This window comes from Schistocerca cancellata, chromosome 9, assembly GCF_023864275.1.
Source record: "Schistocerca cancellata isolate TAMUIC-IGC-003103 chromosome 9, iqSchCanc2.1, whole genome shotgun sequence".
In the NCBI taxonomy this organism is placed as follows: domain Eukaryota; kingdom Metazoa; phylum Arthropoda; class Insecta; order Orthoptera; family Acrididae; genus Schistocerca; species Schistocerca cancellata.
In genome coordinates, this window is record NC_064634.1 from 516,555,600 (window position 1) to 516,579,209 (window position 23,610).

The window sequence follows — 23,610 nt, forward strand, 5'->3', positions numbered from 1 at the left end:
TTCTGTAGCTCTGCTATGATGTCGTGGTCGGTGTTCCTTGTTGGCTTTCTTCACTTTTGTTCGGTTTTATCGAAGCTGAAGTCTTTATTGATGAATCCCATTGACATAATCCAGATGTTAATCTTCTGAGTGGTGTGATAACAATTTTTCGTATTAGCACATACACACTTTTTTTTCACTTTGAAGTATTTTCACTGTTGCCACACTGCACAAATAAACTTTTTTGTAGTGCTAAGCACTTACGAAATTTATCGCTGCATTATTATCATCGATGCACTTAAAGATCCCGGACGAGCTCCCACTTTTATAATGGTCGCCTAGTCGTAGATATTGCTATAATCGCACTATTTCACTCCCATTTATTGAGCTTGTTAGCACTTGATGTTAGGTTGGCGCCATTAAAATGCATTGTGGTAATCGCTGCTGCTTGCTGGATCGTTGCTGTGTCTCGATGCTAATGCTGGCTCTAAATCTGGATGTCTAGGGGTAAAAAGACGAGGTCCCATGTTTGTGATGTGCTTTTGATGATAAATAATGAGTAAAACCAACAAATATTTAAACTTCAAATATTTATTCCTCTAGTGGCCATCTTAATTCCACTGTCCACCAAAGACAATGACACAACACAAAGTAGCACTTCTTTTACATGTTCTTTGCAATGTTTATCTACCTCAAACAATAACACACATACACTTTACCAAAGTGATATTCAGACCCTTGTTGCTGCTTGTATTTATAACCTTGTCAAAGAACTACTAATAAGAGATATAGTTTATAAGTCACATGTACATCTGTTATCGTAATTTATGCAGAAAAGTTATTAATTTATATTGAGTGACATAATTTAACAGGTTATTAAAATGACAGACAGATTTGTTGACTTGAGAGAATAATTCTTTGTTGCAAAAAGGCCGTTTTTTAGTAGTTTGTCAATTGACTTCTCTAATTTGCATAAACAAGTAAATAACATGAATTATTAAGAATTACATTGGTTTTCGTCTAAAATAGGAGTGTTTACGTGAATACTGAGTGAAAACGGTCCTAGTGAACAAATAGGTTTCACTGGGTGATTTTTATTTAAGGAGATCCAAAATACGTAATTGGGCACTATTTTTCGTACTTCATATTAATTATTTAAGATGAACTTAGTGTTTTTACATGATGACATTTGCTGTATCAGTGATCAAGTGATATTAACTTTTGTGTGGGTCAGTTATTCAGTGTAATGTAATGGGTTGACTGTTTATGGAGACATGTTATGCAATCATTGTTAACATACACAATAACTTTTCTATAATAATAAATACTCGTTAAACTGGTTGAATTGGGAGGGTATCGCATACTTCGGTAAAGTAAAGCCTTTAATAGATTCCGTTGCACCGTGTACCAAAGTAACAGAGGCTTCATACATATCTATAAAATTATTTCAGTATGATATATTGTGTGTAACGCTTTTGATTGATATACATATTGACATACGTATCTATAAAATTATTTCAGTATGATATATTGTGTGTAACGCTTTTGACTGATAAAGGGAAAATTACTTATTTGATGCCTCTTGTATTTTGTCGCTTATAAGCACAAGAGATACATTAAATGCTGAAAAAAGCATTTGACTCAGTATGACACCTACCTCATTGTCAAAAGTACGATCACATGGGGTATCAAGGGAAATTTGTGACTGGATCGAGGACTTTCTGATAGGCAGGACGCAGCATGTTATCTTGGATGTAGAAGTAACTTCGGGTCTGCCCCAAGGAAGTGTGTTGGGATATCTACTCAATGATCTTGCAGACAATATTCATATTAACATCAGACTTTTTGCGGATGATGCAGTTGTCTACAATTAATTAATATCTGAGAGAAGCTGCATAAATGTTTAGTCAGATCTTCATGATATTTTAGTGGTGCAAAGATTTACAACTTGCTTTAAATGTTCAGAAATGTAAAATTGTGCACTACTCAAATTGAAAACATAGTATATTACGACTGCAACAATGATGATTCACTGTTGGAATCGGTGGACTCATACAAATGCCTGACTGAAACACTTTGTAGGGATATGAAGTGAAATGATGACATAGGCTCAGTCATGAGTAAAGTAGGTGGTAGACTTCGGTCCTAAATGAATAGTTACAACTATGACTAAATACAGGGCTAACATGTGCAGCACTGTACTTTAATATTTTGCTAGTCACTCCATCATATCCATAAGAGTCCTTAGTTTTCAGTGATTTAATTATTGACTTAATCTCCTACTGAAATGATAATTAAATCAAGACTCTAAGCTGTCGACAGGCCTTGATATACATCAACAAGGACAGTTGAAAATGTGTGGCCCGACCGGGACTCGAACCCCGGATCTCCTGCTTACATGTCGAAAGAACAGATAACGTGTTCATATAGTTAAGGCTAGCCGGCCATTGGCCTTCTTCTTCTGTGCTGGATGCACACGCATTGCCCGAACTCATACAGGACTCGGTAAGATTGTCTGCCGCGAGAAACGAGTGTAATGGGCAGAGCCACTACGAATGTAGTGTGTGGACATTAAATTGGGAATGTGGGCCTCACGGGGAGCGTGCAGGGGATAAATCCCTGCAGTAGCACTATCCTCTGTGCTCAGATGGATAGAGCGTCTGACATATTAGCAAGAGATCCGGGTTTCGAGTCAGAAGGAACAGACAGCAGCTATAGACAACCTCCCCTTTGTGAGTAACGCAGAGGGTATTTCAGACATCAATATCGGAAAGGCGTTTCCCAAGAGAGTTATATGGTTCTCTGTAGAAACTAAGCTTTTATTCAACTCACCAGCAATGCTCAGAAAATGACTGTGAAACACTGTACATATATCTGACTTATCTGTAACAGAAATATTTTTATTACGAGCTGACTTTATATCATCGACCTTGTGCTGCTGACCAGACACTTCTTTCACAACTGACCATATCGTTTTAATTTTATCCTGTGAATTAGCTAGTTGCTGCTCAAGGTTGGTTCAAATGGCTCTGAGCACTATGCGACTTAACTTCTGAGGTCATCAGTCGTCTAGAACTTAGAACTAATTAAACCTAACTAACCTAAGGACATCACACACATCCATGCCCGAGGCAGGATTCGAACCTGCGACCGTAGCGGCCGCTTGGTTCCAGACTGTAGCGCCTAGAACCGCATGGCCACTCTGGCCAGCCTGCTCAAGGTGGCAACTCTGTGTATTACATTATGAAACCCTGTATACCCATACATTAAAGACAAAATTAGTCTTGTATGTTTGCAACTATTCTCAGTATCCACAATAAATAAAATTTCGTCATCTGCTGCCTTTCCTGGTCTTATAGTCTAACGACCAGCAGCAAACACCACTGCCCACCGGCATATGTCTGTATAACGTACGGTCGTGAATAAATAGCTGCCACTATTTAAGTTCCAACCCTCGTATTTAGTTAAAGCAAAGGAGCATCTGCTAATACAGATATAGCTTACATATGTAGATAGATTCAGCTACTGAAGATCTGTACGCAGGCCAGGATTTGAACCTGGGTCTCCTGGTCACTGGGCAGACGCGCTGACTGCTGCGCCACCCTGGCACAGTGGTTTTGCACAAATACACGGACTGTCCTTCACGCCTCCCCCCTCGATCCATATTCCAATTCTCACCTCAGCCCATTTAGTGTCTTCCCTAAGCTCGAACTGTATTGAGATTGTTTCAGACTTCGAAACGTGTCTCGAACCATAGTTTCATCTGCTTAAAGCACCTATGTCTCGATTTCAGGCAGTATCTCCCGTTTCGCCCGATGTCGAGGTGCTATTCCAATGCAGTTGGAGAGCCTTTGCAATGCTGTTTAGGGGGAATTCCAAGTGGGCTGAGGCGTGTGCGGGAGGGAGCCATATATACAGGGTTATTACAAATGATTGAAGCGATTTCACAGCTCTACAATAACTTTATTATTTGAGATATTTTCACAATGCTTTGCACACACATACAAAAACTCAAAAAGTTTTTTTAGGCGTTAACAAATGTTCGATATGTGCCCCTTTAGTGATTCGGCAGACATTAAGCCGATAATCAAGTTCCTCCCACACTCGGCGCAGCATGTCCCCATCAATGAGTTCGAAAGCATCGTTGATGCGAGCTCCCAGTTCTGGCACGTTTCTTGGTAGAGGAGGTTTAAACACTGAATCTTTCACATAACCCCACAGAACGAAATCGCATGGGGTTAAGTCGGGAGAGCGTGGAGGCCATGACATGAATTGCTGATCATGATATCCACCACGACCGATCCATCGGTTTTCCAATCTCCAATTTAAGAAATGCCGAACATCATGATGGAAGTGCGGTGGATCACCATCCAGTTGAACGATGAAGTCGGCGCTGTCGGTCTCCAATTGTGGCATGAGCCAATTTTCCAGCATGTCCAGATACACGTGTCCTGTAACGTTTTTTTCGCAGAAGAAAAAGGGGCCGTAAACTTTAAACCGTGAGATTGCACAAAACACGTTAACTTTTGGTGAATTGCGAATTTGCTGCACGAATGCGTGAGGATTCTCTACCGCCCAGATTCGCACATTATGTCTGTTCACTTCACCATTAAGAAAAAATGTTGCTTCATCACTGAAAACAAGTTTCGCAATGAACACATCCTCTTCCATGAACTGTTGCAACCGCGCCGAAAATTCAAAGCGTTTGACTTTGTCATCGGGTGTCAGGGCTTGTAGCAATTGTAAACGGTAAGGCTTCTGCTTAGCCTTTTCCGTAAGATTTTCCAAACCGTCGGCTGTGGTAAGTTTAGCTCCCTGCTTGCTTTATTCGTCGACTTCCGCGGGCTACGCGTGAAACTTGCCCGCTCGCGTTCAACCGTTTCTTCGCTCACTGCAGGCCGACCCGTTGATTTCCCCTTACAGAGGCATCCAGAAGCTTTAAACTGCGCATACCATCGCCGAATGGAGTTAGCAGTCGGTGGATCTTTGTTGAACTTCGTCCTGAAGTGTCGTTGCACTGTTACGACTGACTGATTTGAATGCATTTCAAGCGCGACATACGCTTTCTCGGCTTCTGTCGCCATATTGTCTCACTGCGCTTTCGAGCGCTCTGGCGGCAGAAACCTGAAGTGCGGCTTCAGCCGAATAAAACTTTATGAGTTTTTCTACGTATCTGTAGTGTGTCGTGACCATATGTCAATGAATGGAGCTACAGTGAATTTATGAAATCGCTTCAATCATTTGTAATAGCCCTATATATATATATATATATATATATATATATATATATATAATTGAGATCGACATGTCTCCCAACACACTGTCAACAAGCTGCTGTAATTGAGATCGACGTGTCTCCCAACACACTGTCAACAAGCTGCTGTAGTTCACGTTAGTATGTTAGCCCACCCCACCCAATCCGACTGCTGGCTTCTTTTGTCTGCAAGATACATACAAGTAGCAAAGTCCAAAGGGGGGAGCTTATAGCATAATCTATAGCTCAAATGAAACTATGGTTAAACTATGGTTAAAGAGACCTTTCCAGGTCCCAAACGTCTATTATATATATAATGATGATGAAGTCCCATACTCTGTAACAGAGCGTAGGGGACGTGGGAAGACCCGCACCGCCGTACTAGGCAAGGTCCTAGTGGAGGTGGTTGGCCATTACCTTCCTCCCATATATATATATATATATATATATATATATATATATATATATATATATATATATATATATATATATATATTAGGTGGGGTGGACTAACATACTAATGTGAACTACAGCAACTCGTTGACAGTGTCTTGGGAGACACGTCGATCTCAATTATATAGACATCCCACATCTGTTGTAGCTGCAATAACCACAGGTCTTACGCATTATGATATAGTTGGACCAATCTTAAGACGCAAGATTCTGCAACATAATTTAATGACTGAGGTGTGTGACGGTCAATAATGCCAGTAAACAAAATTATATTCACACAAATTATAAAAATGGCTATGTATGTGTTTTACATCTCCTCATAAACCAGTGGACCGATTTCAGCCAAACTCGCTACACGTATCACTCACTGTCTGGAAAGAATCACTGTGATGGTAAGAACCACCCACCTATCAAGGCGGGGAGGGTGGTCGTCAAAATTCAGTGTAGCTCACGGCACGAGAGTACACATGCTTTGAGAATGAAAGCACTCAGAGACTTGCAACAAACTTGGCACGCAATTTCAAACCTTTACAAAACTTTTTCTCCCTGACATCCCCCACAAAATGATGGGAGCAAGAAGTTTATAGCTTACTACGTTTTGCTATCCATCCAGTAAAACTGCCACAAGAAGCATGACGTTTTAACTTATTAATACTTTACTATCTACTGCAGGCGTGACAGATTTTGCAATCAGTTTTCACATATACCATGAATGTACCAGAAAACCTGTATCGCTGCACGACACATAATTAAGAAGATAAGAGGTCACAAACACTGACATGTGTGCAGAAATACCACATCATGCAAGACGTTTAAACTTATTGCTTCACTGCTTCTGAATCTATTCCAGACACTTTTAACAGACAGTACTCGCACGTGCTGTTGAATATTTGTAGAAAAATATATCACTGCAGGACACATAATTCGGTAGGTATGACGTCATAAACACAGAAATGCGGAGAAACTTCTGCATCATGCATGATGTTTCAATTTATTCCTTCTTTACTACTACCTCTATTCACAAGACATATCACAGAAAGTAAGAAAATGTACTAGTGGATACACCTGCAAAATTATATCATTGTAGAGCACATTGTCCAGGAGATACGACGTCATAAACATTGAACTGTGTGGAAATGAAAGTGCAGCGAGAATTTCACTAGACATTCAGGTGAAATATGTGTACAAATAAGAGCGAAATAAATTAAATATGTGTGAAATATATCTGACGTGTGCGCATGCAAACAAAGCCGTTAGTGAAAAGCTCATCTCAAAACCCCTCGAACTGTTCGGTCGAATTAGCTACACATATTGGTTACAATCTGGAAAGAAATTATGTTGGGACAGGAATCACCAGCCTCCTATTAGGGTGAGTGTGATAACGTGGAGAGAGAAGGGAGGATGCGGGGATACATAGAGAGTGAGAGGGAAGGAAGAGGTGGGAATAAACAGGAGTCGGAGGAGGTGGACAGTGGTAGAAGAGGAGGAAATGATAAGAGTGATAGGAGAAAAGATGGGCTGGGGATAGAAAGACGAGGAAGAGCCAGGCACAGAGATGGACAAGGAGGAGATGAGCAGACACAGAGGAGGGAGGAAATATATAGAGGAAGGGAAGGTGAGGAGATGGGGGTAGAGAGGGGAGGAAGGACACTGAAAGGAAAGGGGAGGAGGTGAACAGGGAGAGGGGTAGGAGGAAACGGACAGAGGGGATGAACAGGTAGAGTGGGAGGAGGAGACTGACAAGGAGAGGAGGAGGAGGAGGAGATTGAATTAAAGTGGGTATGAGAAGATAGACAGAGAGGGAAGGAGCATATTGACAGCGGAAGGTGGAGCAGATTGACAAAAGAGGGGAGAGGAGCAAGTGGGACAGAGAGAGGGGCAGGAGGAGATCGACAAGGAGTGGGGGGGGGGAGATGGTGGATAGAGAGAGGAGGTGATGGAGATGGACAGAGAGAGGGGAAAGAATAAGATGGTCAAATAGAAGAATGAAATAAGTAGATACCCAGGGGGGGGGGGAGATGGTGGATAGAGAGAGGAGGTGATGGAGATGGACAGAGAGAGGGGGAAGAATAAGATGGTCAAATAGAAGAATGAAATAAGTAGATACCCGGGGGGGGGGGGGAGATGGTGGATAGAGAGAGGAGGTGATGGACAGAGAGAGGGGGAAGAAGGAGGGGGGGAGATGGTGGATAGAGAGAGGAGGTGATGGAGATGGACAGAGAGAGGGGGAAGAATAAGATGGTCAAAAAGAAGATTGGAATAAGTAGATACCCAGGGAGCTAGTGATGAATAAAAACAGTTATGGTGTTTAGTCTTATTCATAGAGATAAAAATTATGAATCGTAGCCTTCCAAAGCTTCAAATGACGGATGCATGTGGAGTTCTATGCAAATACACGGAAGTAAAGCACGTGTTGTAAAGCTTGTGTAGTCAAGCAGTAACTGTAAAGTTTTAATTATCACCTCAGAAAGAATGAAGTTGTTACCATGGAGCTGCTGTGAAGATGCTCAGTGCGGCACGCTTTGTACAATAATGGATGATTTGGTGAAGACCTTTGTTGTAGATGTCTGCATTTTGGTTCTTCACGAAACGTAACACCTCGACGAACAGCTCGCCGCCATTATGGAAATGCCTGCCACGCAACGGTTTCTTCATCTGAGGAAAGTGGAAGAAGTCACCGGGTGCCTGACTGGAGGGCACACACAAATGTGTGACCACCTCAAAGTCTGGGTGCGTACCATGAGGAAGTATCAATACCTTCAGTTAGCTAGTCACAAAGTTACAGTAATTTTGAAGCTGTTTATTCCCTGTCAAGCAATTTGTTTACCACTGTGCGAAACGATATCTGCTACATTTTCTGTTTATTTGCTGGCACTGTATAACAGGTACTGTGAAACACCCTGCATGTCAACCAAAAGTACACGGAATCCATAATTGAAGTTGCAGCTTCAAAACGCTGTTTAAAGAGGACCACTGCTGAGAATGACGCAAAATTCGAAAAGCATGTTATTGACGCAGGGGAAAACGTCTTGGAACAAAAATATTAACAAAACTGTTACCAACAGAGGTCGCTGTAAGCGTTTTAACATAAATGGGATCGGATGCTAATGACAGACGACGGCTACTGTTTGAGCTACTCATTACAACATCCGTTCTGTTCAATGTAGATGACTGCACAAGTTCGGTGGTCAACAGTTGTGGCACCGTTAGTTATTTATGCTCATCCACCACAGCAAGATGGCCTCACATCAGATGGGAAAAATCGGTTCGTAATTGTCCTGCATAAAAAGTAAAATTATTTCCAATTGTCATGAGACTGGCGCAAGACATGTTCAATAAGCTGTCCAATGTTTTCTGCCACAAGTTAAAATAGAGAAACAGCATGTGCCACAATGTTTGGAAGTGTCTCTGAGGTCATATTAAGAGCGTATTGCGCAAAGCGTTCCTTCAATTCAGCTACGTTCGTAATTGTAGCACTGATCACATTTTTAAGACAACCTCTCAGTCAGAAGTTACACGGATTAAGTACAGGTGACCTGGTCGGCCAGGCAGTAGGGAAATGACGGCTGATAAATCTAGCATTTCCGAAATGTCTCTGCAGCAGTCGCTTCGCTGGCTGTGCAATGTGTGGAGGAGCATAAAAATGATCGAACCCGCATACCCAAACTGCTGCAGAGCTGGAATTACGCTGGTGTGCAAAAGACTCTCTCAGCGCACTTACCAGTGACGGTACAGGTAACAGAATCCGCGTAACTCATTACTCGAAAAATTGCGGCCCGGCGTTAAACTACGCCGTCAAACCGCATCACACGGTCGCCTTTGCAGAATTTAGCGGTATTGGTTGACTTGTGAGCGGATTTTCTGTTGCTCACATTCTGCAATCTGCGTGATGGTATGTCATTGGGAATGGGCTTAGTCTGTTCACAGAATGTTTCATGGCCATTCATTGTCCACTCCCATGCGAGCAAAAATTGTAGACCGAACGTTTGTCTTGCTGGCAAGTCAGCAGGAAGCAACTCAATACGGATGATTTTGTACGGGTAGCTATGCATGATGTTTCATAGGAGTTTATGCACCGCGCTCGGAGGCATGTTAAACGTTCCGGAAATTCTCCGTGCGCTGCACCACCGCTCGACTCCTGCTGCAATGCTGTGGCCGTATCTTCGACAGACGTCAGATGAACTACACTTTCCCCCGTCTGCGGCATTGCACACCAACAGGACCAGACTTTTCGAATTTTATGATTATTTTGTCAAGTCGCTTAACAGACATCGAAACAAGGCTTTTTTTTACCCTTAACTGCTCGGAACATCTGCAGGGTACTTTCGCACAAGCACCGTTCTCGTAAAAGAGCCTTACCAGCAGCACGCGATACGTCATGGAGACAGTCACGTTCGGACACAAACTGAGGGAAAATCGTGTTTCTCGCGTGTGTTGGTGAGCATATTCTGGCTCTATTCGTCAAATTTCCGTGGAATTTCGTTGGCTCCGTGACGTTTCCCCCTGCGTCAACAGCATGCATGGTTCTGTTTCAACAGTGTTTGGAAACTGGACATTCTGTAATCAAAACGATACAGAACGGACTGTAGTAAGTGTTTAGTGTTGTGACTTGGCAAGAAAGCCAAGTCACTATGCGAGGATGCCGAAATGCACGCGCTTAGCTCACGCAGGCTTGCGTGAGGTCTGGAACAGTGTAAAGTAGTTAATATAGCACATAAAGTACGTAGTTGATGTAATACTTATTTTTATTCCATAATTGATGAACATCGCTCTTGTTGATACATAATATAATCTCAATATACACTGGTAATGGCGCCTTGCTAGGTCGTAGCAATTGACGTAGCTGAAGGCTATGCTAACTATCGTCTCGGCAAATGAGAGCTTATTTGTTAGACTAGCTTCGCTAGCAAAGTCGGATGTACAACTGGGGCGAGTGCTAGGACGTGTCTCTAGACCTGCCGTGTAGCGGCGCTCGGTCTGCAATCACTGACAGTGGCGACACGCGGGTCCGACGTATACTAGCGGACCGCGGCCGATTTAAAGGCTAAAGGCTAAAGGCTGGTGTCTGGCGGTGACACCACATTTAGTATGTAGAGGTCGAACAATTGGACGTCATCTAACTGTTCGACCACTGCACGTTGTAAAATCAAAAATAGACTGTGCACAAACATTTTAGCTGAATATTTGAATAGACCATAAAACGGTGGCAGCTCTGCTAGACAGGAGGATGTCGAAGCTACGGGCGCCAATACACCGGCTTCGGCTCTGCTGAGTGTTTTTCATCACACACGAACCCGGGCGGTGAAATTAAATTACTGGCTGCGTTCGGCAGTATCGTACCTGCGCGGTGTGCAGCGCGGCTTGTTGTCGTGGCACGTGCAAGCCGTTTGCGACGTTACGGCGCGGGTACACGGCTGGACGGAAAATGAGTCTCGGTTGTAACGCCGCGCCATTTAGCGTTGTCGCGCCGTTGTTTAACTGTGGACGGTTTTCCGTCAGAATCACGCATGTCGGCGAAATTGAGCGCGCCGCGACGTTCGCACCATTGCGAACTTTACTGGTGCCCAGCGCGAATTAGTTCCGCCCTGGCCGAGGCAGCAAGAAGCGAGCTGTAACGCAGAGCGACAACCATTGATCTCCGGAAGAGGACGCGGAAGTTACGCGCGCACTCTCTGTGCCACAGTGAAGCAGCCAAATGGGTGAGGGGCTTTCAATTGCAAAGTACAGACAAGGCACATAAAGGACTTACTAGCTGTAGCGATGCTTTCAAATGTCGCCCATTTGTGCTGTACCATTTGTGGAAAAATTATTATCATACACCTGAAACGTTTGTGGATTATTAGAATATGTATAATGATTAGTAACATCAAGAGAAGACGTACACTGAGGCGACAAATGTCATGTGTTAGCAATACGCACACACAGGTGGGGACGGTACCCCGTACTCGAGGTATAAAATGGCAGTGCACTGGCGGGGCAGCCATTTGTACTGAGGCCACTGTGTGTAAAGCTTCACCAGGTGATTGCGGCCGCACGATGTGAATTAACAGACTTTGAACGCGGAATGGTAGTTGGAGCTAGACACAAGGGACATTCCATTTCGGAAATAGTTAGGAAATTCAATACTCCGCGACCCACAGTGTCAAGAGTGTGTCGAGAATACCTAATTTCAGGATTTACCTCTCACCACGGACAACGGAGTGGCCGGCGGACAATGCAGTGGCCGGCGGCCTTCAATAAACGGCCGGGAGCAGCGGTGTTGGCGTAGAGTTGCCAGAGCTAGCAGACAAGCAACAATGCGCGAAATAACTGCAGTAAACAATGAGGGACGTCAGATGAACGTATCCGTTAGGCCAGTGGGGGGAGACTTGGGGTTGATGGCCTGTGGCAGCAGGCGACCGACGCGAGTGCCCCTAGTAACAGCCCGGCATCGGCTGCAGCGCCTCTCCTGGGCTGGTGACCGCATCGGTTGGATCCTAGACGACTGGAAAACAGTGAGTTGGTCGGATGTGTTCCGATTTCAGTTGGTGAGAGTGTATGAAAGGGTTCGAGTGTACCTCAGACGCCACGAAGCCATGGACGCAATACTGAACAAGGCACTGTACGAGTTGCTGATGGCTCCATAAAGGTGTGAGCTGTGATCGTATGGAATGCATTTTGGCCCACCAGTCCGACGAACCTATGATTAACCATTTGCAGCCATTCGTGGACTTCACGTTCCAAAACAAAGATGGAATTGTTTGGATGACAATGCGCCGTCTGACCGGGCCAAAATTGTCCGCCACTGATTTGAAGTATATTCTGAACAATTCGAGCGAATGGTTTGGCTTCACAGATTGACCGACACGTATCTCATCGAACGTTTGTGGGACATAATCGAGAGGTATAGAGTAGCGTGGAGAGCTGCATCAAACTGGTCTTTGGACTGAAGACCACAACAACAAGAACAACAACCGAGAGGTCAGTTCGTGCAGAACATTCTGCACCATCAACACTTTCGCAATTATAGACGGCTGCAGAGACAGCATGGTTCAGTATTTATGCAGGTTTTTTTTTTTTGAGTCCATGCCATGTGAAACTGCAGGGCAAAACGAGGTACAGCACGGTATTACGTGATGTCACATGACTCTTGTCACTTCAGTGTACAGTCGGATATGACCGCCAGTCACTGTTTACTTTCACTTATTATCACGATATGTTCTCAGCCGCAATGTGCACGCCATCCTGCAGGTTTGCAGGCTCTCAACCCCAATGACAAAGAGAAGCGTCTCTCATTTTGTGGTTATGTGCCAGCAAAGATGGAGGATCACCCATTTCTATAGCGTGTAATTTTTAGCGATGAAGCGACGTTCCACCTTAGTGGAAAAGTCAACAATGTTCTCATATGGGATTTGAAAAATCTACATTCACCACTGCAACACGAAAGAGACTCACCGAAGATGAGCGTGTTCTGTGTCATATCTCGTGCAAAGGTTTATGGACCATTTTTATTTGCGGAAAGAACTGTAACGGGAAACACGTATGTCGGAGCAATGGCTGTTTCCTCAAGTTATGCCGGCCGGAGTGGCCGTGCGGTTAAACGCGCTACAGTCTGGAACCGCACGACCGCTACGGTCGCAGGTTCGAATCCTGCCTCGGGCATGGATGTGTGTTAGGTTAGTTAGGTTTAAGTAGTTCTAAGTTCTAGGGGACTTATGACCACAGCAGTTGAATCCCATAGTGCTCAGAGCCAACCAACCAAACTCAACTTATGGAAGATTCCCAGGACTTCATTTTCCAACAGGATGGAGCTCCACCCTATTGGCACAATGATGTACCAGTCTTTTTGAAAGACTCACTTCGTCAGGGGACTTGAGGACCTGGCTCTGCACTTCTGACCACAGAGATCTCCTGATCTCACACCCTGCGACTACTTCTTATGGGGTTATGTGAGGGAAGCTGCTTACGTCTCACCGGACCACTGCTGCCGTGCACTCAGTAACAGCCGGTACGCTTTCGCGTGTGTAGGGCGAGTTTGGTTACAGCGTCAATGTTTTCGGTGCAGCCAACGGTGTCCACATTGAACATTTATAACATTTATCAGATTTCTCATTATTATTGTTGTTGTTGTTGTGGTCTTCAGTCCTGAGACTGGTTTGATGCAGCTCTCCATGCCACTCTATCCTGTGCAAGCTTCTTCATCTCCCAGTACCTACCGCAACCTACATCCTTCTGAATCTGCTTAGTGTATTCATCTCTTGGTCTCCCTTTACGACTTTTATCCTCCACGCTGCCCTCCAACACTAAATTGGTGATCCCTTGATGCCTCAGAACATGTCCTACCAACCGATCCCTTCTTCTAGTCAAGTTGTGCCACAAACTCCTTTTCTCCCCAGTCCTATTCAGTACCTCCGCATCAGTTATGTGATCTGCCCATCTAATCTTCAGAATTATTCTGTAGCACCACATTTCGAAAGCTTCTATTCTATTCTAAGCATTATTAAATAAGTATTAAAAACTAATTAATTACAAGCTGCTATTAACCATGCGGAGTAGACGCGCGGCCTGGGGGCTCTTGTCACAGTCCAGGCGGCTGCCCCTGTCGTGGTTCGAGTCCCCACTCGGGCGTGGCTGTGTGTGTTGTCCTTAGCGTAAGGTAGTTTAAAGTTAGATTCCCGTAAGCTTAGGGACAGATGACCACCGTAGTTTGCTCCCATAAGACCTTACCACAAATTTCCAATTTACAAGTTATTAAAAATTATTAAATTGATGTGAAACATTATGAAAAAAAATTTGGAACTTCCTCTTTTCATTGGTATAAACCTTGTTCACTTTGGATTTGTTCCTGAATAAATATGAAGTTTTGAAAATGGGTCCATCATTTAGAAAAACCCTGTAATTTTGTCGAATGATTCCTTTTTCACAGTGTTTCCAACTTCTGGCCGAGTTTATGTTTGGAGAGTGAAACATGGTGGATGTCCATTGACGACTGAGGCAACGATACTCCATGGGCCACATGTTTAGTCTGCAAGATCGCATGAAATGTGTGTGTGTGAATTGCTAAGGGACGAAATTGCTGAGGTCACCGGTCCGTGGACTTACACACTATTTGAACTAACTTATACCAAGAACAACAGACACATCCATCCCCGAGGGAGGACTCGAACAGGCGGCGGGAGGGGCAGCGCAAACCGTGACATGGCGCCTCTAACCGCGCGACCATCCCGCGCGGCCATATTGCATTAGCGTGAAGGATTATGTAACGATGTTGGCTAATCAAATCCTTCTCACGCTACAACGTACGTACGTTCCCCAATGGTGATGCTGTGTTTGAGGTCGGCAGGGACCGTGTTCCCGTGACTCGCACTGTGCAGGACTTGTTTTGTCAGTACGAGGACGAACTGTCGCATCTCCCCAGGCCACCACAGTCAGCATATCTCAGTGCTGTTGAGTCGCTGTGCTCTACTTTGGAGAGAAGGGCGCGTCGTCGCTATCCACCTCCATCGTTACGTCAGCTTGCCACTATTTTGCAGGAGGAATGGTGCAAGATTCCATTCGGAGAACGGCTGTAAGTCAGTGGGTATTCTACACGGTATTAAGTGTTTACACATTTTTCCATCCTTGTGCGCTTGTTTTTCAAATTACTATCGTGTGTAGCATCAAAAGAATTCTCTGACCGGATCGGGGATTCCTTGGTGGGGAGATCTCAACATATTATCTTGAATGGAGTGATTTCGAAGTAATTTCGGGTGTACCCCAGGTAAGTATGTTGTGGCCCTTGCTGTTAATGATGTATATTAATGATCTCGCAGACTATACTAATAGTAAGCTCAGACTTTTCGCATATTATGCGCTTACCTATAATAAAACACTTTCTTAAAAACTGCTGAGATATTCAGTCACTTTTGGTGAGATTTCACGTCTTAAATCTTCAGAAATGTGAAATCGTGTACTTCACAAAAGGGAAAAAAACGGGATGTCCTATGGCTACGATATTAGTGACACACGATTGGAATCTGTCGACAGATACAAATACTTAGCTGCAAAAGTGTGCAGGGATGCGAAATGGAACGATCACGAAGGCTCAGTCATAAGTACGGCTGGTGGAAGGATAGTGGAAAAATATTCTCGCTCTACAAATGCTACTTACAAATCACTTGAGCATCCCATATTACGATGTTGCTCCAGTGTGCCAGTACCACGTGAAATACAATGAACTTGGGATATTTTACTTATAAAAAAACGGCTGCGCGAATAATGACTGGCTTGTCTGACTTAGCGTTATGAAAAATCTGAATTGGCAAAGTTTGAACATCTTTTTCTTCTACTTCTTTTTTTTACGCGGTCGGGCCCAACGTACCGCACGCTGCTACTAGTTTCATTCTGTGTCGTCTTCTGTCTATCGCTGCCATCTGCCATCTGTCCACATGTATCGATGAGTATTGCATGTCTTCCTGGAGGCCATCCATGCATTCCTGTTTGGCCTTCCCGGTGGGCTTTCTACCTATCGTCTTCCACACGAGCCACATGTGTAGCATATTGTAGTCGATTGCTTCTGATGGCTAAAGATTTATACACATCAAGCGACGCACGCTTACTTACAAAGCATCAAGAAACAGTATTAATTTAACAGTCTAGAAATGTACATCCTTCTGTGCATCATTCCTGCAGGACGGCGAGGAGACGATTAACAGAGGTACTTAAGCACGCATTCTTGCAGCGTTCCATAATTAAGACAATAGCCAACTTACATGCGTATTAAAGTCGTATTTAGAGGTTCAATGTGATGCACCCTACGCTGTGCATTTCCCTGTGGTTTGCAGGTTGTGTAGGGAGATGCAGATGAGGAAGCGACGCGGTTGATGACTACGGCTTGACTTGTTGAGTGATTGCTGTATTGTCTACTTTAGAGGGACTACATGTAAGCTGCATGCGAGAAAGATGTTGACTGCAACATGGAAGCGTCGCTACGTAAAATAACTGGCGAGATGCGGGCAGCACTCGCGCCCTGAGGGTTCCGTACAAACGTGGCTGTGTGCAGAGGCAGCCCAGGCTCCCTGGGAGTGGGGGATCTCGACCATGTTTGCCTGTCATCGACACTGACACTCGAAATGTACCGGTCCTAGGAATCTAAAGACCTACGAGAAAGCTTTAGCCCGCAGCTTTGGCCGAACGGTTCTAGGCGCTTCAGTGCAGAAACGGGCTGCTGCTACGGTCGATGGTTCGATTCCTGCCTCGGGCATGGATTGTGTGATGTCCTTAGGTTAGTTAGGTTTAACTAGTTCTAAGTTCTAGGGGACTAATGACCTGAGGAGTTGAGTCCCATAGTGCTCAGAGCCATTTGATAGGTTAGTTAGGTTTAAGTAGTTCTAAGTCTAGGGGACTGATGACCTCAGATGCTAAGTCTCATAGTGCTTAGAGCCATTTCAACCATTTGAGAAAGCTTTAATTTCAATTTTGAAGTCGGATAACAAATGACAAAAGAAATATTTCTCTCGCGAGATATAATTTCAAATTAACAACCTTCTCCTTTTTCACCTTACTTTTTCAGTGAAACATTTCTTTTTCCAAATTTCATCATACCTCGTCAACGGGGAATACCCTATACGTTTTAATGAGTGAGTTTGTGAGTGTGACGGGAGTGGCCATTTCTTTCGATTGCATTGACTTAGAATTCTGAATGAGTGTTTTACAACGCCAAGTGACCGTAGCCCTTAGTATGTGACACACATTTAAACGTAATACTTTTATCTGTTCCTGACGAAAACGAGTTTTCACACACTGACAGACAGTCGGATAACAAATGACAAAAAATTTTTAATGTGGTATAATTACAAATTAACAGTTACTTCATTTTTCCTTCACTTTTACTGTGGCAGCTTTCTGCTTGACAAATTTCATGATTCTGGGTCAAAGGTAAGTGCCCAATAGGTTCTAATGAGTGTCTTTTGCGTGTATCAAAATATGTGACATAAATGTCCGTATCTTTTGATTGCATTGACGTAGAGGGTTGAGGCTTTCCCAAGGGACCGTAGACCTGATTGTGTGGCGTAAACTTTAACGTCACGTGTTACCAGTTCCAGAGGAAAAGTGTTTTTAACCCTTGGACAGACAGACAGACTGACGGACAACAAGATGATCTAATAAGGGTTCCGTTTTTTTCAGGGAAAATAGTTGAATTTTGAAGATTAGTCATTTGAAGTTGGCGACTGACTTTAGAGAAACATTTTTTCAGAGTCCTTGATAGATCTGCAATAGTCCAAGAGTTTCTCTATACAAAATATGTTCGCTCATGCACAAATTAGCGAAAGAAAAATTATGAGCAGAATTCTGAATAGTTCCTGAAGAGCAGTACAAAAAATCGTAGTGACACTGACTGAAAGAAACATTCCAGCATGAAGATGTTTCTAACAAAAGTAAAAAGAAAGTGACGATCTCCCCTATGTGTAAACATGTTTCGATGACATCTTTGATCCAATATCGGCCATGATATCCTACAATTTTTGCAAGATAAAACGAGAAAGAATGTAGATATTCTTCCTTTCAATAAACATTCTGGAGCTCATGTGTGCTCATGATCGTTTTTCAAACGTGAATATAAGTTTTTGCCGCCTCCAGTAAATAAATGAAAACATCACCGCGAATTCTTACCACGATCATGAAAAACGCTACCAAACGTACCCCTGCCGGAATTTTAGTTAAAATGGTAGACGACGAAACAGATAGCTAAGAAGCTGCGAGTCGGACCGTTCTGCTACCACAGGACTACGTTTTCCGAGTTGGAGTAAGGGTTTAACAGACCGTTTTCTGCAGAACTCTTGCAGTACTATTCAGAACTGTGTACAGAACTAGTCTACGAAGTTGTTTTTTATGTAGTGAAAATGGGTCTCTTGTTATTGGAATTATGTCTTAAATTATTATCTGCAGCAAAAAAATTCATTAGGTTTTTCTGTAACACTCTTGAGGATCTATTCAGAATTCTGACAATGATTTTTCTCGTAAACTGGCACAGAATTGCTCCACAAAATTTCGATAGACCTGCCGGATGTCTGTAACCTCCTGCCAGAATATTTCGGCGCAGAGTCTTCAGGTGATACTCGCGAAAAGTCGCTGGTCTCCGGTACATGCGTGACGGATTCAGTTGGCGTTGCGCGTTCGCTACTTGAGCGCGTTCGTTCTGCTGCGCCGTGCACCCTCCGCGGTGAAAACTCGCCGCATCGGTATCAGTTCGATTGTCTTCCCGCGGTTCCATCACAGAACTACGCCGACTGCGGAGGAAACGAAGTTTTCAACGACTGGATTCCATGCTGAATTCAACTGAAAACCGGCCCCTCTATTAGTATGTCGTATTTCCACGGATTCATTAATAATAGGACTCCAAAATTATGGGTCACAATTTTTGTCTCACTGTAATTCATTACATGACCAGTGGAAATATAGTGTTCGGCGATGGCGGATTTACAAGGCTGAAGGAGGCGAGTATGCACTGTACGCGTCGTTTTCCGTATGTAACATCTGCCGGATTCGCACGGAATCCTGTGAACAGTTGCGTCGCGCAGCTCTAGGTCGTCTTCGACAGATCTCAACAGCGACCACGGAGGGCGCGCGGCGCAGAACAATCGAACGCGCTCAAGTAGCGCACGCGCAACGCCAAGTGAATCCATCACGCATGTATCGGCGGGGCCTGAAATACCAGAGCCTAGTGCGTTTTAGCTTGTATCACCCGAAGATGGCCAGAAGGCTCTGCGCCGAAATACTGTGGCAGGAAGGCCGGCCGGGGTTGCCGAGCGGTTCTAGGTGCTACAATCTGAAACCGCGCGAGCGCCACGGTCGCAGGTTCGAATCCTGCCTAGGGCATGGATGTGTGTGATGTCGTTAGGTTAGTTAGGTTTAAGTAGTTTTAAGTTCTAGGTGATTGATGACCTTAGAAGTTAAGTCCCATAGTGCTCAGAGCCATTTGAACCATTTGAACTGTAGCAGGAAGCTACATCCGGCAGTTCTCCCGAAATTTTGTGGAACAATATGTACGCCGGGAAAGTTTTAAATCACACATCTGGCAGAGAATTTTTTTTTTTTACAACGTTAAAATTTTACCGTAGTAGTATTTTCTTCGTGAAATTCTGCAGAGTTTTTAAAATTTTATGCAGTGGTCTCTGGAACGAAAGCGTATCTGTCAAGAACTCTGAAAAAACATGTATACTTTTCGAAAATTAGGCTCCAAGTTCACCAGACTGTGAAAACTTTATTCACAATATCCTACATCTGTCCTATTTTCTCAAGCGAAATTTTGAATTTAGTTTGTTTTCCTTTAATTTGCAGTATATTAAGTCAAAGTGAGGGTCACTGTTAATTTTTCCAAAAATATTCGCTAAAACAGGAATTTACAAGAAAAATTTCGGCTGTGTCGATTTCGATGAAACAAACAAGCTGGTACGGGCAATTGTGGGATCCAGTGCACAGCTGAGAAGAAAGTCGGCCGTTTTGGAGTACTTGTACTTCAGTCTCCACTGACTCCGAACCACAACGGGAAGTGTCTGCGCGACGCGTGTCGGTCGCGGAACGGCGGCTGTCCGCCTGTGCTGCGTTGGCAGGCGCAACAGCCACCTGGCTGCGGGGCACGATACTTTCCTGACACCTGCGGCGCCGCACTTTGCCGTGTTGTTGCTTCCACTGACGCCTATCAATAGGCGGTGAACCATCGAAAACTTGCACTCCTTTTATTTCGTGTGTTGTGAACGGACGAGACTACTTTCGTCCGGCCATAATTGTACGTTCTTTATTGTTCTGGGAGAATGCTCCTCACAGTAGAACACGTGAAATATTATTTCAATATATTATATAAATGAGTAAAAGATCCACTTATATTTCGCACAGTTCTTTGTCACTGACTATGAAAGCATCACTTTCTGCACTGTCCTCTTGCAGTAAAAAATGCAGTCATCTACTCGAAGATGATGACTCCTGTAGCTGAGGCCTGCAACTGGGCTGAGCTTTTGCGTGCTCGACGGTATATTGACGTCAGTGTGAGCGCGCTGCTGTGCTGGGTTGGAGGCGTGGTCTTTAGAGGATGCCTCCCACTGGATGTTGCGGATAGCCGCTACATGTCGCTCATGTCTGAGGTATTTATGTGCGTTCGAGACTCTGGTGTTTCACCGCGACCTCTGAACCATATCACATCGCGAACGGTTCGAGTTATCGAATTGAGGGTACTGACAGATGATAGTGTGTACAGGGGGACGTAATTTCGTTGCATGGGTATTACTCTTTACTAATGTATTGGCGGAAACATTTCGCTGCTAAATGAAAGCAACTGCAGATAATTCTACATTTATTTACTTTGTCCGTGGTGTTCTTTCACATAAATCTAAGAAACATGGCGCCGGAGATGCTTATTTCCTCGTAAAGGTAACAAATACCTCTATCATTTACTAATAGGTGATGAAATGAAATGTTGTGTGGCGAGGGCCTCCCGGCGGATAGACCATGATCACCTGATGCAAATCTTTTGAGGTGACGCCACTTTAGCGACTCGCGCGCCGATGAGGATGGAATAATAATGATGGAGACGACACAAACACACAGTCCCTGAGTCGAGAAAACTTCCAACCCTGCCAGGAATCGAACCCGGGACCCACGGCATCACAGGCCGGCCCGCTGTCCACGCCCAAAAACGTCGATGTAGTAGTTCAGAATGGAGTTGTAAGTCCAAAGCGCGTTGGACTCAAAACAGGGATATAAATAAAATACTGTGACTCAGTCTGCATACGACTAGTACAAATACTCCCAAACTCTTACTTTCAGGAGTTCCAATACTGATTTATGATAGCAGCAATGACATTTCAGCTCAAGGAGTATGACTGGGAACATGTAAGTACGCTAAGTTTTTTCAGAATAAAATTCAATTCGCTTTACCACTTTCATCAATTCGTCAGCTTCAGAAGCCTACAAAATTAGGAATATTATAAATCTTTAGAAAATGGCTCTGAGCACTATGGGACTCAACATCTTAGGTCATAAGTCCCCTAGAACTTAGAACTACTTAAACCTAACTAACCTAAGGACATCACACACACCCATGCCCGAGGCAGGATTCGAACCTGCGACCGTAGCAGTCCCGCGGTTCCGGACTGCAGCGCCAGAACCGCTAGACCACCGCGGCCGGCATAAATCTTTAGACCGTGTAAGAAATATACTGATGAAGTAAAACATTATGGCCATCTGCTTGTAGCTTGTTTATTGTTGTTGTTTCGGTCTTCAGTCCTGAGACTGGTTTGATGCAGTTCACCCTGCTACTCTATCCTGTGCAAGCTTCTTCATCTCCTAGTACTTACTGCAACCTACACCCTTCTGAATTTGCTTAGTGTATTCATCTCTTGGTCTCCCTCTACGATTTTTTCCCTCCACGCTGCCCTGTTTTAAATTTGTGATCCCTTGATGCCTCATTACATGTCCTACTAACCAGTCCCTTCTTCTTGTCAAGTTGTGCCACATACTCCTCTTCTCCCCAATTCTATTCAATACCTCCTCATTAGTTATATGATCTACCCACCTAGTCTTCAGCATTCTTCTGTAGCAGCACATTTCGAAAGCTTGTACTCTCTTCTTGTCCAAACTATTTATCGTCCATGTTTCACTTCCATACATGGCTACACTCGACACAAATACTTTCAGAAACGGCTTCCTGACACTTAGTTCTATACTCGATATTAACAAATTTCTCTTCTTCAGAAACACTTTCCTTGTCATTGCCAGTCTACATTTTATATCCTCTCTACTTCGACCATCATCAGTTATTTTGCTCCCCAAATAGCAAAACTCCTTTACTACTTTAAGTGTCTCATTTCCTGATCTAATTCCAAGAGCAGCACCCGACTTAATTCGACTACATTCCATTATCCTCGTTTTGCTTTTGTCGATTTTCATCTTATATCCTCCTTTCAAGACACTGTCCAGTCCGTTCAACTGCTCTTTCAAGTCCTTTGCTGTCTCTGACAGAATTACAATGTCATCGGCGAACCTCAAAGTTTTTATTTCTTCTCCATGGGTTTTAATACCTACTCCAAATTTTTCTTTTGTTTCCTTTACTGCTTGCTTATACGTCTTTGGAACTAAATACATTTGAGTATCTGGAATGAGATAGTTTATTGGTAAGATTGTGGAGGTATGTGGTATGGATGTCAGTGTACAGGTCATGTAATTTGCGTAAATAATGGGCCGTTGATTTGCGTACGATACGATGCCGCCCAATAGTTTCCAAATTTATATCAGGCGAATTTGGCCGCCGTCAACGTGAGTTCACTACAATGCTCCTGAAACCACCGTAGCACGGTTCTGGCTCCGAGTCATGGGCGATTATACTGATGAAAGATGACGTCGCCATAAGGGAAGTCATGAAGCATGAAGGGATGAAGGGATGCAGGTGGTTCGCAGGTGTCAGCGTGTCCTCGATTACTGCCACAGGTCCCATAGCATGACACTGCTCCCCCCATTGATCGACGGTTGAATCCGGATAGTCCCGTGCCCACTGCATTCGTGATTGACGATGCCGTTGGGTTAACATGTGAATACATGTGGGTGGTCTGCTATGGAGCTCCGTGGTCAACAATGTATGATGAACTGTGTGCTCCGAAATACTTGTGCGTGCAGCAGTATCGCAGCACTGTGCTCTTTCGGCAGAGACCGCACATGTCCGTCCCACTTCACAGAGCAGGCCAGCTTCCGAAGCCCACGTCCTGTGAGGAGTCGTGGGCGTCCGACCGGTTAGCGCCTAGTGCTAGTTTCTCTGTCCTTACATCTCTTTCCGTAGATTCTCACGACTTTAGCACGTCAACATTCGACCAGCTTCGCCGTTCCCGAGATAGTCATTCACAGACTCTGCGTAATAATAATCTGCCGTTTGCCTAAGTTGCTTATCTCAATGGATTTCTACATCTGCAGCCCATATG